We start from the raw sequence: 10,179 nt of genomic DNA, 5'->3' as shown, positions 1-10,179 counted from the left end.
AAATTTCAAATTCCTTTATCATCATCTCTTTGAACTTCTACAAGTTCTTCGAGCTATTTCCAGTTACCAGCAAGTCATCAATATATAATTAGATGATTGTTATATCCCGTGCCACAACCTGTCCTTAGACACCATACTCAGACATGCATTTAACGAATCCTAATTTGACTAAGTATGAGTCGATCTTCTTGTTCCATGCCTTAGGTGTATGCTTGAGGCCATATAGCGTTTTGTGTAACTTATACACTTTCCCTGCTTCCTACTTTATCACAGACCTAGGAGGTTGTATGGCATAGACTTTTTCATCTAAGGGACCCTTCAAAAATGTTGATTTTACATCTAAGTGAAATGTCAACCAACCTTGCTTGCATGCCAAGGCTATAACCAATCTGACACCCTCTAATCTTGTGACAAGTGCATATACTTCAGAGTAATAGAGTCATTCTCTCTAAAGAAATCCTCGAGCTACCAATCTCTCCTTATATCATACTATCGACCTATCAACATTGTGCTTCAGCTTAAATACCTAAATCACTTAGATAGCTTTTGTATGTGTCGGCAATTCAACTAACTCCCATGTGTTATTTCTTTTGATTGCTTGTAACTCTTCGACCATAGCAAACTTTCACTTCATATTCTGTAAAGCCTCGTTATAGTTGATTGGTTTAGCACCTGCAGGTAAAGTAAAATGAACTAATTCTCCATCTTGTGTGACTTTATCATCACCAGTCACTTCGTAGTCTTGAAGTCTTGTTGGACGAAATCTTTTTCTTTGAGGTCTCTGGTTTGTGCTAGCCATACCCTATTCAACTTAGAATGTGTCGGGAATGTCAGCAACTACTTCGACTGGAATATCGACAATTGCTTCAATTTCGACTCCACCGGTTTCTTCGTTGATACCTTTATCTTCATATTCTTGGTAGGGCACCTAAATAGCAGTGGAAAAATCTTCACCCCTTAAGGATTTTGGAAAATTCTTCTACTTTAGCATGCATCTCGCCATGTCCAATATATCATGTTTTTTCTTTCTATTATTCCATTATGTTGAGGCATTTAAGGATTAGTTACCTCATAACCAATACCACGTTCTGCATAGAATTCTTGAAACATCTTTGGTGTATATTTTCCACCTCCATTTGTTCGCAGAACCTTGATCTCCTTTTCACTTTGGTTTTTGACAAGTATTTTGAATCTCTTAAAGATTTCAAATACCTCGTCCTTTCTCTTGATCACATAGATCTAAAGCTTTCGACTATACTCATCAACAAATGAAATAAAATACTTGTTTTCACCAATGGTATGATCCTCAAACAGGCCACATACATCTAAATATACTACTTCTAGTATGCAAGACGATCTCATTGGCATAGTCAAAACAAAAGACTTTCTGGATTGCTTTCCAACTAAGAAACTTTCATAGAGTTTGCACAATCTCTTAAGATTTCTTATATATGTATATCTTAGAAATCATAAGTCTTTATAAATATTGTAGTTGTTGCTATACTTATATACTTCTGATTGTGTATCAAAATGTAGTTGTAATTATTTCTAATAAACTATTTAGTTAAAGTAGATGAAGTCTCTTGCAAGATTGCTTTAACAGTGAAGTCTCATGCCTGCGTGCTTGAGCAGTGAAGTCCCTTTCAAATGTGATTAAGTATAAGTCTCTTGCATGATTGCTTGAGTGGAAGTCTCTTTCAGGATTGATTGAGCAATGAAGTCACTTTCTAGATTGATTGAGCAAAGTTGTAATAAGGATTTATTATAGTGAAAATCTCTTGTGTGACAAGGGGACTGGACTACTCTTAATTTACGAGAGGAACAAAGATAAATCTTTGTATGTTAATTTGTTTATTGTTTCTGAAATTTATTATTATTTCGCTACTATTGACACTCTGATATCAGACTCTAAACTGGTTAAGAATCTGAATTTGTTCATCAGAATTGAAAAAGAATTCAACCCCCCTTCTTGTGTATTTTTCTCACCTTCACAAACCTCAAATTCAACAACCAACTATGCTTGTTGTCGGCGATAGTTTTTAGCCGTTGTACTTCAATCGAACTGATCATTATCTTGATTATCCTATTCTTCGACAAAGGAGATTTCAAGACCAAATTATTCTGAGTGTCAAAAAATTCCCAGGCTCAATCTTTCATAACCACTAAGAAACCTTTCTCAAACTGTTGTCCAACATTTAACAGATTGCACTTCATTCCAGGTACATAGAGTACATCTTTAATTATAACTTTTCCTTCATTGCTCCTTTGAATAACTATGTCGCTAATACCTTTTGCTTGCAAGGAGCTATTATCAGCAAGTTTAACCCTACTTTTCTTCGACGAGTCAAAATCTGTTAACCACACATTTCAACTGGTCATGTGATTCGAGTAACACGAGTCATGGAACCAGATCTTGGAGTCGACATGGTCAGTTGCAATTGCATCCGTATCCACCATATCTTCAGAATCATCTGAATCTTGGCGTGCAGCATACGATCCTTCCTCCTTTCCTTTTGTCTCCCCCTCGCCTTTATCGTGCCAACAATTCTTGGCCAAGTGACCATTTTTCACAGTTATAGCACTGGACGCCTTTTTTCTCTTTGTCTTTCTGATAGGTGTTTCCTTATCCTTTTGTCAAGGATTCAGAAGCACTATCATCGACCTTATACTTTTAAGCGTTCGACCAAGAGTTCTTGCTTTGAGTCTTACCTCATTTTCCTTTGAACTTGTCGTAACCACCATGCTTCTTCCAAGCCTGAGTCTGTAGTGCTTGCATCGAATCTTAAAACCATTTCCTTTGACTGTCCTGATATTATGCACCTCCAATGAACCAACCAAATATTCCAATTTTAGGGTTTCAAGATTGTTGGATTCTTGAGTAGCTACGCTAACGTGATCAAAGTGAGAGGTCAACATACATTTTAACTTCTCAATTATCATCTTATCAGTTAGGGTTTCACCAGAACCCTTCATGAGATTGACGAGATTCCGCACCTTCGATTCATAGTCTGTGATCTTTTCATATTCTCCCATATGTAGTAATTCATATTGTCATCGCAAAGTCTGCAATTTGACGACTTTGACTTTTTCACCTTCTTCATAGTACTTGACAATAATATCCCACGCCTCCTTCTCCGATTCAACATGAGAGATCTTGTCAAAAATTCACCGAATCTACCGTCGATTGAATGCAATATGTTGCCTTGTAGTCTTTCTTCTTAGCCTCATTGTTCGCGACTCTCGGAGCATCAGTTGCATTCTCAGCAAGATCAGGGACATCATTAGTAACCACTTATAGGATTTCATAGAAGCCGGACAAGAACTTCATCTGCTTGATCTATCGGTTCTAATTTTTGTTGTGAAGAATTGGAAGAGAATTCAGAATGCCATCAATATCATTCATCTTTGCGGTAATTGATTAAGAACTCACGATTCCGAAAACACGATCACGGACGTGTGATTATTGAAAATACGATCAAGAATCTAACCAGACTCTAATAATAATTTGTTAGTGTGTGAGTCACTTTTAGTGAGAAGAGAAAGAAACAGAATGAAGAATAAAAATTATTATTATTGAATGTTATGATTGTACAATCTAAATTAAAAAATATATTTATTTATATATAATTAATTTATATACTGAATAACAAACTCTAGACCATTGTAAAAGGTGTGAATGATCAACCATTCTTCTAGACCGTGATGTGGACAAAGCCTCGTCATGGCTTTGTATCTCTCCCAAGCTTCAAAAAGTGATTCATTATCCTTTTGTTTAAACCCGTTTATTTGGGCTCTTAGCATAGCTGTTTTACTAGGTGGAAAATATCGGGCTAAGAAGACTTTCTTCAACTCGTTCCACGTAGTGACAGAGTTGGATGGTAGAGACTGGAGCCAAGCTCTAGCTCTATCTCTTAATGAAAATGGGAAAAGACGTAGTCTTATAGCTTCTGGGCTGACATAATTCGCTTTCATTGTGTCTGCGTATTGCAAAAATACTGACAAGTGTAGGTTCGGGTCCTCCGTGGGACTACCTGAAAACTGGTTTTGCTGTACGACTGAAAACAACGAAGGTTTTAGCACAAAATTATTGGCCTCGATGGCAGAGGCAGCGATGCTGTTATGTGGTTCATCCTGTGAAGGGATTTCATAGTAATTAAGAGGATGGTTTTGCACTCCTTCGACCATCTCGGGTTGAATAACTGATTCAGAAGTAGGGATGTTAAGGTCAGGAAGATTTAGCTTGATACGATGTTCCCGTATCAAGTCTCGTATCCGGCGTTCTAATCTAAGATAACGCTCAGGTTTGTCGAACTGTAGCTTTAATTTCTCGCCTTGAGAACGAGTACTTGGCATACACTCGACAAATGTAGAAAGAGAAAAAGAATTGTTTGCCTTAGTCTATACTGGGCAACACTGGAGTTACGATATCGACTAAATTAGTCCTTGACAACGGCGCCAAAAACTTGATCGCGACTTAGTAAGTCTATGGGAATCGTGACTGCAAGTGCACAGTCCTATCGTGTAGTTTTAAAGATTATTGAACCCACACAGACTAATAATCAAATGTATCATGGTCTAATGTTGCTATGTAAATCTAAGGTTGATGATCGTTCTAAGATTGGAGGGATGAAGAGAAATAACTATAACGTAAATAGAAGATTAATAAAGATATATGATAAAGGGGATATTAGTATGTAATGTGTCAAACTTTGGGGATTCGATAGATAGTTGGTGTAATCTTATTGGTCAAAATATTCTTCAGTAGAAATTATTTATAAAAAGGACTTAGTCTCACACTCTCGTTTTTATTGACTCTGACCATACTCCTAAACCAGAATGCTTGGCTCTCGCGGTCTCATTTTAAATTTAAAAGTAATTTTTGAATATAAATAAAGTCTAATTAATCCTAAAGCGCTCTCGTTGTGTTTAGGATTAATGCCTAGTTTCAGCTATCTGGTTAAAATCTCAAACTCTCGTTCTTGTTGACCGTAACCTTAGTTTGTTTTGTACTCTCGTACGAAAAACAACTTGATTAAAATAAGAAACTAAAAACTGGAAAAAAAAGTTTTATGGAAACTAGCACCAATTATTTATGAATACCATCGTTTCGATGATCTTTACATACCAATACCTAAGGGTTTAGCCGGAAATGGATCCGGTAATAGACATGGTATTTGGAAATTCAAACATGCAATAAGGCATAAATAAATAAAACAGTAATCAAAATAAAACCTAGATTGCGAATTGAGAACTCGAACTGAATCTTGATTCTTCGATTAAAATAATATCGACAGACTTTGGCAATGAGTAACCGTTACAATTGAATTCAAATGCGTAAATAATAAATCACAATAGTCCCCGATGTGGAGAACTATTACTTTTACAAAGTAAGAAAACTGCCTAGAAAACTAAAAGAAAATATAATTCTGACTAAAAAAATAATCCGTAAATTCAAAACTGGAAGAAGAGAGACTTCGGCGAGTCTGAGAGAGAGTCCTTATATATTTTCCACATCCCTAATTTGTAGTGAAGGTGGGTGGATTCGTGGCTAGAAACATGGAGAAAAAGAGGGAAGACTAGGTTGTGGCGGTTTCCACAACCCTAGCCCTTTACTCCGTGGCGAGCGCCACAATTGTAGGGATGAGTGCCACCTTTCTTTATGCTTGGTGGCGCGCGCCACCTCCTCCTTGGGTTCATGTGGCGGGCGCCACACACCCTAGATGATGGGCGCCACAAGCCCATTTTCTTTGGTGGCCCATTATCTCTATTTTTTTCCATTTTCTTCTCTTTTTCTTTCCTGTTTGCTAATTTCCATTTTGCTTCGTGTAAACCTTTTAATCGATAAATATCTGCAATAAACATAAAATACTACGTAATAATAAGTGTTAATCAAGTAAAAAGCAATGCATATGGAGCTAAAAATATGATACATTTTCGCGTTATCACATACCTTATTTCGAAATTTAAAATTCCATACCTATGAAATAAGATAAGTTTCTTAGATCTAAAATTTCAAATTCCTTTATCATCATCTCTTTGAACTTCGACAAGTTCTTCGAGCTATTTCCAGTTACCAGCAAGTCATAGACATATAATTAGATGATTGCTATATTTTGTGCCACAACTCGTGCTTAGACACCATACTCACACATGCATTTGATGAATCCCAATTCAACTAAGTATGAGTCAATCTTCTTGTTCCATTCCCTAGGTGTATGCTTGAGGCCATATAGCATTTTGTGCAACTTATACACTTTTCTTGCTTCTTCCTTTATCACAAACCTAGGAGGTTGTATGGCATAAACTTCTTCATCTAAGGGACCATTCAAAAATGTTGATTTTACATCTACGTGAAATGTCAACCAACCTTGCTTGCATGCAAAGACTATAACCAATCTGACACTCTCTAATCTTGTGACAAGTGCATATACTTCAGAGTAATAGAGTCATTCTCTCTAAAGAATTCCTCGAGCTACCAATCTCACCTTATGTCATACTATCGACCTATCAAAATTGTGCTTCAGCTTGAACACCCACATCACATAGATAGCTTTTGTATGTGCCAGCAATTCGACTAACTCCCATGTGTTATTTCTTTCGATTGCTTGTAACTCTTTGACCATATCAAACTTTCACTTCATATTCTTTAAAGCCTAGCTATAGTTGATTGGTTCAGCACCAATAAGTAAAGTAAAATGAACTAATTCTGCATCTCGTGTGACTTCATCATCACCAGTCACTTCGTAGTCTTGAAGTCTTGTTGGATGAAATCTTTTTCTTTGAGGTCTCTGGTTTGTGAAAGCCATACCCTATTCGACTTAAAATGTGTCGGGAATGTCAGCAACTACTTCGAATGGAATATCAACAATTGCTTTAATTTTGACTTCATCGGTTTTTTCGTTGATACCTTTTTCTTCAGATTATTGGTTGGGCACCTATTTATAATATAGGTAACAGTGGAAAAAGCTTCACCCCATAAGGATTTTGGAAAATTATTCTACTTCAGCATGCAACTCGCCATGTCCTATATGGTCATGTTTTTTCTTTCTATTATTCCATTATGTTAAGGCGTTTAAGGATCAGTTACCTCATAACCAATACCATGTTTTGCACATAATTCTTCAAACATGTTTGATGTATATTTTCCACCTTCATCTGTTCGCAAAACCTTGATCTCCTTTTCACTCTGGTTTTCGACAAGTATTTTGAATCTCTTAAAGATTTCAAATACCTCATCCTTTCGCTTAATCACATAGATCTAAAGCTTTAGACTATACTCATCGACAAATGAAACAAAATACTTGTTTTCACCAATGGTATGATCCTCAAACATGCCACATACATATGAATGTACTACTTCTAGTATGTAAGAGAATCTCATTGACATAGTTAAAATGAAGGACTTTCTGGATTGCTTTCCATCTAAGAAACCTTCATAGAGTTTGTCAGGAATCTCAAGACTTGGTATACCAATTACCAATCTTGAGTAATTAGTTGATTGAGTGATCGAAAGTTCAAATGTATAAACTATTGGAACAAGATTTGTTCATATCCATTAGGATTTGATGATAACAATGTACTTAAGGAACCATTAGGTATACTAACATATATTCAAGTGTATAACATCATAAAGCTTAAAGTCTATTCAAAATTGACCTTGCTGAGAGAATTTGTAAACAAGCTGAATGTCTCAGATTCTGATGGATCAAAATCTGATGACTCTTAAGGACTAACTTCTGAAGGATCAAACTCTGGTGAAAGCTCAGACTCTGGAGACCTCAGCTTGAAAATCTCATTCTCTGGTCCATACTTTGTCCCCATGGCAGACCTATCTTGTCAACACCAGACTTAGGGTAAAAGTCAACTAGAGTCCCTTAGTGCAAGGCTCAAGAAAAATCGGCGTGGCTTTTCAAGTTTTCCCTCTCTTCTGGTTTATTCCTAGTACGCAGTGTACTATATTATTACACTTTTTTTGAAGATTTTAATATGATTTTTCTTCCAACGTCTCTCTCTTGGAGCTGTTGCATTTCAAACGTTTCACTTATGCAACCAACTTTCCAACAACTCTTTTATCTGCCTATGTAGAAAAAAGCTAAAGACTTGAAGGAAAGTAACACAACAACTACAAAATCTAACAAAACCCATTGATAATAAACTTTGAGCTAAAGTTTCATCTATTCATTTGCACGATCTCTTAAGATTTCTTATCTATGTATATCTTAGAAGTCTTAAGTGTTTAGAAATATTTTAGTTGTTGCTATACTTCTGATTGTGTATCAAAATATAGTTGTAATTATTTCTAATAAACTATTTGGTTAAAGTAGATGAAGTCTCTTGCAAGATTGTTTGAGCAATAAAGTCTCATGCCTGTGTGCTTGAGCAGTGAAGTCCCTTTCAAGTGTGATTAACCATAAGTCTCTTGCAGGATTGCTTGAGCAGAAGTCTCTTTCATGATTGATTGAGCAATGAAGTCTCTTTCTAGATTGATTGAGAAAATTTGTAACAAGGATTTATTATAGTGAAAATATCTTGTATGACAAGGGGACTTGACTACTATTAATTTAGGAGAGGAACCAAGATAAATCTCTGTATGTTAGTTTGTTTATTGCTTCTGAAATTTTTTATTATTCCGTTGCTATTGACACTCTGATATCAAACTCTAAACTTGTTAAGAATCTGAAGTTGTTCATTAGAATCGAAAAAGAATATATACACAATTCAACCCCCATTCTTATGTATTTTTCTCACCTTCACAAACCTCAAATTCCACAACCAAATATGCTTGTGGTCGACAAGAGTTTTTAGCCATTGTACTTCAGTCGAACTGATCATTGTCTTGTATGTCCTATTCTGACAAAGGAGATTTCAAGACCAAATTATTATGAGTGTCAAAAAATTACAAGGCTCAATCTTTATTAATCACTGAGAAACCTTTCTCGAATAATTGTCCAACATTTAATAGATTGCACTTTATTAGAGGTACATAGAGTACATCTTTAATCATATCTTTTCCTTCATTACTCCTTTGAATAACTATGTCGCCAGTACCTTCTGCATGCAAGGAGCTATTATCCGCAAGTTTAATCTTACTCTTTTTCGACGAGTCGAAATCTACTAACCACACTTTTCGACCAGTCATGTGATTTGAGCAACACAATTCAAGGAACCAGATCTTAGAGTCAACATGGCTAGTTATAACTGCAGCCATAACCACCATATCTTCATAATCATCTGAATCTTGGCGTGCAAGGTGCGCTAATTCCTCCTTTCCTTTTGTCGCTCCCCCGTCTTTATCGTACCAATAATTCTTGGTCAAGTGACCCACTTTTCACAGTTATAGCACTGCACACCTTTTTTCTCTTGGTCTTTCTGATAGGAATTTCTTTATCCTCTTTTCGAGGATTCAGAAGCGCTATCATCGACCTTATGCTTTTGAGGGTTCAACCAAGACTTCTTGCTTTGAGTCGTATCTCTTTTTCCTTTGAAATTGTCAGAACCACCATGCTTCTTCCAAGCCTGAGTCTGCAGAGCTTGTATCGAATCTTGAACCTATTTCCTTTCGACAATCCTAATATTATGCACTTCCAACGAACCAACCAAATCTTCAAATTTCAGGGCTTCAAGATTGTTGGATTCTTGAATAGCTACCCTAACGTGATCAAAGTGAGAGGTCAACGTACACATTACCTTCTCAATTATAATCTTATCAGCTAGGGTTTCACCAGAACCCTTCATGAGATGGACGAGATTCTGCACCTTCGACACAAAGTCTGCGATCTTTTCATCTTCTCCCGTCTGTAGCAATTCATATTGTCGTCGCAAAGTCTACAATTTGACGACTTTGACTTTCTCACCTCCTTCATAGTACTTGACAAGAATATCTCATGCCTCCTTATCCGATTCAACACGAGAGATCTTGTCAAAAATTCGCTAAATCTACCGCCGATTGAATGCAATATGTTGCCTTGCAGTCTTTCTTCTTCGCCTCATTGTTCGTGACTCTCTGAGCATTGGTTGCATTCTCATCAAGACTAGGGACGCCATTACTAACCACTTCTAGGGTTTCATGGAAGCCGAACAAGAACTTCACTTCATGATCTATCGGTTCCAATTTTTGCTGCCAAGAATTGAAAGAGAATTCAGAATGTATTAGTATCATTCATCTTTGCAACAATTGAT

At 36.4% G+C, this 10,179-nt stretch overlaps 1 non-coding gene across 1 annotated transcript; it reads left to right on the top strand.

Moving 5' to 3' along the window:
* Positions 1-3,694: 3,694 nt before the first annotated feature.
* LOC127133505 (small nucleolar RNA R71) lies at positions 3,695-3,801 on the top strand. Its single transcript, XR_007807474.1, has one exon. It is a non-coding gene; the product is annotated as a small nucleolar RNA R71 (small nucleolar RNA).
* Positions 3,802-10,179: the final 6,378 nt, after the last annotated feature.

This window comes from Lathyrus oleraceus, chromosome 3, assembly GCF_024323335.1.
Source record: "Lathyrus oleraceus cultivar Zhongwan6 chromosome 3, CAAS_Psat_ZW6_1.0, whole genome shotgun sequence".
Taxonomy (NCBI): domain Eukaryota; kingdom Viridiplantae; phylum Streptophyta; class Magnoliopsida; order Fabales; family Fabaceae; genus Lathyrus; species Lathyrus oleraceus.
The sequence above is the reverse complement of the archived record's forward strand: the minus strand, read 5'-3'. Positions and strand labels throughout refer to the sequence as shown.